Consider the following 8,514-nt stretch of genomic DNA (forward strand, 5'->3'; position numbering starts at 1 on the left):
ACTGCCCATGAGAAGCCGAAGGTGTCCAATTCTGCCGGTGACTAAGGTAAGAAGTCTTTCTAATCCAGACATAAAGTCTGAGCCTGTCCATTTAGCCATAACCTTTCCAAATCAGTGTTAGTCGCAACACAGCCATCTGTTCATCTCCTATATCTTAACCTTTTCAACTTGTTCCAAATATGAGAATGAAAACTGTTTTATTTATCGTCCTTTAAAACTCCCACACGCTTGTTGCCTGTAACATGCCCTTACAATAGATGACATGTGTGTAGAGTTGCAAGCCAGAGTCATGTTTAATAGTTAAAATGAACTCTTAACACCTTAGTGTGATGCTACATCTTGCATGGACTTTGGATTTTGACAGCTACTTCAGCTCAGGGCCCACCAATAAGAGAAAATCAAATTTTGTCAGTTCCAGGGTACCCACAATAAATAATCAATAGCAGCTTGGACCGGACTCAGAAAAATGTTGCGGGCCCTGTAGGGAAGCAAGCAGATTGCAACAGAGAAAAATTTAACCTGAAATTGAAGACCAGGTGCAGAAAGAGACAGCAGCGGATACAGCTGTGCATTGAAGACCTCTCTGCTGTGACTCGGGCCTTTATTTTGTCTTGGCTCATTAGCCTAGGCAGAGTCACTTTTCCAGCTCCCACGGCTGCACACAAGGAGTCCTGGGCATGAGCAGTCGTGACGGTGGTTGCCATGCTCCCACGCTTCCCTCTGGTTTGTTATCTGTGATTAACAGGAATGTGGATTTTCATATTTCTGACTCCACAATGGAAACCCAACAACGGCGGCATTAACTCCCTCTTCTCCTTCTTTTAGGTAACAATCCAATCCTCTTCCTTCGATGCAACATGTGTTAGAAAATGACAGAGAAAAAAAAATCTCAAATTGACCAGAGAAGACAAAGTGTAATTGCCGTGAGGAAGCTGAAGGCTTTTCCTTTACACTGTCTCTCCTCTATTCAGTTTCTTTTTTTGACTAGTCCTGTCCATGATGTATGCCTTTCTTTTTCCTTCAGTTAAATTCCCTGGCAGTTGTCTCACTATATTTATAAACACCCCTATTACATTTGGCATGCTATCCATCATTTTCCACTGCTCCTGTCCTGTCTCCTGTTTTCGGCTAGCTTCTGTGTCTTAGTGGACTCCTCGGGCCTCTCATGTGGGCCCGAAGATTCTTAGCGCTCAGCTCACTCTACAGGATAGATGTTCCCTACAGACAGGAACTTAATAATAACAATAATAACAACATCACCACAAGTAGAACAAAAAAATTAAGTATTTTTTTAGAAACTGAAGCTGCTACTAACATTATCCAAGCTTATTACCTGTCACTTAAATGATCGCAATCATTTTCCCCCTTGAAATGTATTGAAAATGCTATCTTTTCCTGCTTCCTTGTATATCTAGCTTATGCTGTAAGCCTTTATTTATTTATTTATTTATTTATGTATTTATTTATGTATTTATGTATTTATTTTAAGATTTTTACTTATTTGAGAGAGCGAGAGGAGGGGAGAGGCAGAGGGAGAAGCAGGCTCATATATAGCATCCTTTCTCCCATTAGTCAAAATCTGACCCAGAGGATATTAATTACCCCCACACTACTTTCAAGTCTTTCATTCATAGATGCTAGATGAGCCTGAGAGTTTCTTGTGCCCCAACAGAAATAGACGCGTCTTGGAGTAAGAGCGCAGAGGCTCCTATTGCAAGGAGGAGATGAAGCACTATCACGTTGGTTGTGTCCACATGCAACTCGAAAAATTACCTTTCCAGGTGAAATTCCCAAGAACAGGGTCCGAGATAGGGATTCTGGTGCAGACTGAGGGACTGTTCTTCAGTATAAACCTTTAGGTTATGGAGTAGAGCAGATTATAGAAGGGGAAGGAGATGAGAGTGATGGAGTCTTTTTTTTTTTAAGATTTTATTTATTTATCAGAGAGAGACACTGGAAGAGAGGGAACACAAGCAGGGGGAGTGGGAGAGGGAGAGGCAGGCTTCCTGCTGAGCAGGGAGTCTGACACGGTGCTCGATCCCAGGACCCTGGGATCATGACCTGAGCCGAAAGGAGACGCTTAACGACTGAGCCACCCAGGTGCCCCAAGAGTGATGGAGTCTTAGCCTTAGTCTGACCCACAAGGAGAAGACCATAGTTCCTCCCTCCCCTTGAGGCAAGAGAGTTAGACTTTTTAACCCATGTATCCATCCATCATTGGCAATAGGCTGTCCCAGGAGGGATAGAGGGCATACATTCCCAGTTTAGGTGGTTCTCATCAGCTGAGAAAAATAATCAGGAGAAGCCTTTAGGAGCTACTACTCATAGCAGCTGGGAGACATCAATCGGGACATATTAGCTCAGTAAATTGCACCTAGGAGTACCTGCTCCAAGGGACCCTTCTGCTACCCTCCATCCCACAGCACAAACTGTTGCTAGGTATCTCTTGTTTCTTTTAGGACAGTTGTTCCAGCCCAGAAAGCAGGGCAAGAACATGCACAGTAAGTAAGGCCTAAACTGAATCTAGATCAGATCATTATTCTACAAGATCACCTGAAGCAGTTCATGTCATCTCAAGGCATCTGTAACCTGATGCTGGGAGAAACAGCCACACATGTTTATTGAAAATATATGATTTGGTGAATGCTACTATATCATGAGAGAAAACCAATTAGTTAATAAAAAGGAAATAAAATCCAGGAATATAATATGCAGAGTGGTATTGGTATTACCCCAATAGACACCTTGATAGTGGAAACATGGTAAATATGTTGACTGGCTTAATGTGCTACATTACAAGTAAGCTTTTTGTTTTTTGGGTTTTTCTCACAGAAAAATGTACCACCACCAAATAGTAAATATTTCTCTCAGTGACTCTCTCCCCTTTGTACCCTCTTCTCCTTTCCAATATCTTTAATTCATTCTCTCAACTACCGCAAAGGCTGGAGACTCTCCTGCCTAGAACATTTCACATGTAATCCCCCCTCTGTCTTCTGCAAAGCACCTCAAGTTCTAATCATGTCCATCTCTCTTACTTTCTTTCAAAATAATTGCCCTATGTGTCTTTTAACCTGGACACAAACTTAACTATAGTTTCCTATGGATGGCTCAGATTAATTAAAAATTTACGCTATGTCTCAATAGCTGCCTTCATTTTTTTTTTTTTTTTTAATGTAAAGTTATGTGGGGAGAGAGTTTAAGTCAGAGACCCCCCCAACAGCCCCAACACCACAATGCTTACTGGTTGGGCCTACCCTCGAAAAAGTTGTTTTTTGTTTTTTTGTTTTTTGTTTTTCCCCTAATGTCATGGGCCTTATTTCAGAGTTTTAACCTTATAAGAAAAGTACATTCACATCCTAATATCACATTCCTGACACTAAGAAATAAATAGTACAGTTTAAGAATTATTTTAAACTTGCATTTAGCACTGGTTTCCAAATACCAATATAAGAATTTCTATATGCAGATCAAATAGAGCCTTTAAAAGTAAACTTTCTCCTATCTTCCAGACAGGAGGTAGTTTTGTAACTTGGAGCAAGGTACCTGCCAAAGTTAGGCTCTGAGCCTCCCATGGAAATTGAGAGATAGGAGCACTATTATCCTTGATTACATTTCAAAGAGATGGCTCCCAGGTCCTTGAGAGAGACAGGCCTGGGTTGTAAAACTTGCAAGAAGCTTTTAATAGAGATTTGCATCTCTAAGAGGCAATGAAAAGATTTACAATTACAAGTTTTCTGAAGTATATGCTCTAAGAAAAGACAGTTCAGGGGCTTAGAGCCAAGGAAAAGCCTGTCTAATATTTCGCCAAGCTGAGGGGAACGTCTAAGCTATCTTGGTTGGAATTCTCACTTTCTTCATATTTCTACTCAAATGTCATTCGCCTATTTCACTTTCCCTGGGCACTCTCTACAAAATAAACCTTCCCCTGCTCCCAGCATTCCCTGTCCCCATTGCCCTGCTTCATTCTCTCCCTGGAAAATATCACCATCTGAAACATTATATATTTACTTTGTGTCAGCTATCTATTGCTACAGAATGCAGCATAGCCAATAGAAAATAGAAAATCCCAGAAACATACAATAAAGGGGATGTAGAGAGCATTATTTATTAGCCTCCCCACCAATCACTGATGATGAGGTGATTAAGATAGATACTGTCTGTGTCTCCAAAAAACTTACCTGTTTTTATGTGTAAGATGTTTTCTGAAGCCCTACATATCTTAAAAACATCCTTATTTTGTTTTCACATATAAAAGAGAATTGATTGATAATACAGTTGGTGGATAAATTGTTACTGCCCCTCCCTTGTCATTTGAAATGATCATTTAGATTTTGATGCCTTGTTGATAATTAGCCTGGATATTTATAAATCTTTTTCCCCTTCCCCATTTCAGCCTCTGCTTTATATCAGGAAAATTTAAGCCCTTGATTTTTCCTTCTGTTACAATTGATCATTTTGTTTGTTCTTTTATTTTTCTTTTATTTTTTTATTCAAGTATAATTAACATAGTTATATTAGCTTCAGGTGTAAAATATAAATGATTCAACATTCTATGCATTTCTCAGTGCTCATGAGGATAAGTGTACTCTTAATCACCATCACCTATCTCACCCATCCCCTACCCACCTCCCGTCTGGTAACCACCAGTTTGTTCTCTGTATTTAAGTTTGGCTTTTTTGTTTGTTTCCTTTTTCTCTTTGTTTATTTATTTATTTTCTTTCGGGGGCTCCCGGGTGGCTTGGTCCTTAAGCACCTGCCTTCAGCTCAGGTCATGATCCCAGGGTCCTGGGATGGAGCCCCCCACCCCCCCGCATCAGGCTCTCTGCTCAGCAGGAGGCCTGCTTCTCCCTCTCCCACTCCCCCTGCTTGTGTTCCCTCTCTCACTGTCTCTTTCTGTCAAATAAATAAATAAAATCTTAAAAAAAATAAAAATAAAATAAAATTTAAAAAATATTTGTTTTCTTTCATAAATTTCACATATGAGTGAAATCATATGGTATTTGTCTTTCTCTGACTGACTTATTTCACTTAGCATTATACCCTCTAGGTCCATCCATACTGTTGCAAATGGCAAGATTTCATTCTTTTTTATGACTGAGTCATATAATATATGTGTGTGTGTATATCACATCTTCTTCATCTATTTATCTGTTGATGGACCCTTGGGCTGTTTCCATATCTTGGCTATTGTAAATAACACTGCAATAAATAGAAGAGGACATATATCTTCTTGAGTTAGTGTTTTTCTTTTCTTTGGATAAATATCCGGTAATGGAATTACTGGATCATATGGAAATTCTATTTTTAGAAAAATTTGGAACACTTCATGAATTTGCATGTCATCCTTGTGCAAGGGCCATGCTAATATTCTCTGCATTGTTCCAACTTTAGAATACGTGCTGCTGCAGCAAGCACTGTTGGTTTCTTTCCAAAAATTCTTTACCTCCCAAGAAATGTTTGAGCTGCATTGTTTCCCTACATATTGGTCACATTCTCTCTTAGCTTTCACCTTTAGTCTCCCTTTCTTCTGTACTCTGGGAGAATTTCGCTTACCATCACTGATTTAATTTTCCATAGTAGTAATTCTCCTTATTACTGTATACTTTTTTTTTTTTTTGATCTGTTAGTCCGTTATTGAAGTTTATTTTTTCCTTTGCACTGTTTTTTAAAATTTTGGACTGTTTTCTTTTCTCTCTTTTTTTTTTTTTAAGATTTATTTATTTATTTGAGAGAGCGAGAATGAGAGAGAGAGAGTACATGAGAGGGGGGAGGGTCAGAGGAAGAAGCAGACTCCCTGCCGAGCAGGGAGCCCGATGCGGGACTCGATCCAGGGACTCCAGGATCATGACCTGAGCCGAAAGCAGTCGCTTAACCAACTGAGCCACCCAGGTGCCCTGAGGACTGTTTTCTTTTCAGTATAAACTGTCCCTCCTCACCCTTCTGCCCAGGCATTATATAATAACTTCCTAATTAAGCTTATACTATAATAACTTCCTAATTAAGCTTATACTAAAGGTTCTCTTCTCTTTTCTTTCATTATTTTTTAAAATCAATTCTATACGGGGCGCCTGGGTGGCTCAGTTGGTTAAGCGACTGCCTTCGGCTCAGGTCATGATCCTGGAGTCCCGGGATCGAGTCCCACATCAGGCTCCCTGCTCAGCAGGGGGTCTGCTTCTCCCTCTGCCCTCTTCCCTCTCGTGCTCTCTGTCTCTCATTCTCTCTCTCTCAAATAAATAAATAAAATCTACAAAAAATAAATAAATAAATAATTCTATACAAAATTCAACAGATGTTCCTAGCTGCTGGTGGTAATAGTGGTGTTACTATTTTTTTATTGGTTCATTATGTTTTGGAAGAGGGAACTTTTGTGATTCAGCTTTGTCATTTTCAATGAGAATTCATCAAACTGTAATTTATTCTTTGGTCATTTAACTTTTATGATTACAGATTAAGTTTTGTCACTGCCAAACTATCAGTGACTTCTCATTTCACAGTAATGCATTTCAATCCAAATCTCCTTCTAAATAAATCTATAGTATGGCTACACCCCAATTTACAAACTTGTTGCCTTCTCATACTCTGCACAGAGCCTGTGGTCTAACCATAAAACTATTACCTGTTACCTAAGATCATCCCATGAATTTATCCCCCTACTAGTTTGTGCAGATTATTACCCACACCTGAAATATACCACCTGTCTCTACCTCTCATCAACTTTTAAAATCGACAAACATTTATCTCAAAGATACATCCTTCAAAACCTTTTCCTGATTCTTTCACTCAAGCGTCTTTGTGCTTCTGAGACTTTTCATGTGTCATATATTATGGTTGTCTGTGAGATCTATTAGCCTTACTACCACAGGAAAATTTTCTTATGGAGGTTATTTGTAGATCCTATCTGTCTTCAGAAAAAAAAAAAAAAGGTAGAATCAACACTATGATAGTTTTTCAATAAATATTTGTGGCATGTAAAAGAACTTTTTTTTGTCTTCAGATATTTCAGTGACTTCCCAAGGCCTACTAAATAAAGATAAATCCTTAATATAGTATTAACTGTTCTCCCCTTCTTCTTTCCTGGTAGTCAGTGTTCAACCATGATTTACTTTTTTTTTTTAATTTGCTCATTACTAATACTCAGACAAATTATGAGAAACTTGGCTGTTTCTAGAACACCCCACATTTTCCCATTTTCATGCATTTACTCATGTGTCCTTATCTTAGAACATCTTAACAGTTGAAAAAAAAAATGATTCCATTATTTAATGGAAGATTAATTTAATCTTATTTTAGATTTAATATGAGATTAAATCATTCTTCATTTATAGCTTTTTTACCTCAGTCTTGAGTAATCCTTCCTTTTCAATTTCCTATGGTTTTTCATTCATAATATACATCATATTTTGAATTATATTACTATCAATTCAGTCTACTGTTTAATTTCTACTCTATTATAAGCATAAGTGATGGAACTGAGTTTTTTTTACTTTTATAACCCTCCCAGAACACGATTCATGGTTTTGCATATATGAAAGATATCAACTGCTTTTTTAATTTATTTTGATTATAGAAGAAATATATGAATGATGGCAAAACAATGCTATTCTAATACAAACATTCTGAATGTTAAAATTGAAATATAGTAATTAAATTAATTACCTAGGATTTTAAAAGTCTGATGGATATAATATGAACTGCACAAAAGGTGATATTTCTATAGGCTCATATACTATTCTTTCATCCTTTTAAGTAGAGAAACTTTTAAATAGTCTATAGTACATTGCATCTGGTTAAGTGTTGCTTTATAACTGCAAAGCTCTATAGCAATGTCTTTGGAAAGCTCTAGTTCTTGTACTAAATATATCAAATAGATTCTTCTGTGTTCAGTTCAGTGCAAGATTCTAATGCTACCAATTTCCCATGGCATGGACATGGAAGAGTAGTTAAGGACATACATGCCTTTTATTAATCATCCACAGGATGAATCTTGTTAGGTTAAAACACTAATTTTTTCCATTACTAGTCTACACTAGTTTTAACCTTTTTATCTTTTAGTGCCCAAACTAAAGGAAGGAAGGAAGACAAAAGCCTTCCTTCTGTCATAAAGGAACGAAAGTTCTTATCATAGCCCAGCAAGTGTAGTCTTCAAAAGGATATTTTTCCCCTATTCCAGTCATCATAAACACCATAAAACTCTACGAGGGGTGTGGATTATATAAAATCCCTATATATATAAATCTATATATATAATGTATATAGAGAAATATAATAGAGTAGTAATAATAGAGACAATAAAGACATAATAGAGTAGTAATTCCAAATGATTTAATTTGTATATTTTGTTGTTGCTGATTAACCATACAAACTGCTATTTGAAGTACACAGGTATTGTGCATTTTATATTTTTGTCATTGCTATTGATTCCCCAAAGTAAACTCTTCCTATGTAATAGTCCTATTCATTTTTGCATTTTCAGAACATGAGTAATATATGGTTTATAGTGTTGGAGACAGTTTT

The 8,514-nt window shown here is 37.4% G+C and overlaps 1 non-coding gene across 1 annotated transcript; it reads right to left on the reverse strand.

Annotated features, from left to right (window-relative positions):
- Nucleotides 1-5,308: 5,308 nt before the first annotated feature.
- LOC123834960 (U6 spliceosomal RNA) lies at nucleotides 5,309-5,415 on the reverse strand. The gene has a single exon (XR_006788535.1). It is a non-coding gene; the product is annotated as a U6 spliceosomal RNA (small nuclear RNA).
- Nucleotides 5,416-8,514: the final 3,099 nt, after the last annotated feature.

Source organism: Mirounga angustirostris, unplaced genomic scaffold, assembly GCF_029215605.1.
Source record: "Mirounga angustirostris isolate CCGP_5_RB_7025 unplaced genomic scaffold, mMirAng1.0.hap1 SCAF_1, whole genome shotgun sequence".
NCBI classification, from domain to species: Eukaryota; Metazoa; Chordata; class Mammalia; order Carnivora; family Phocidae; genus Mirounga; species Mirounga angustirostris.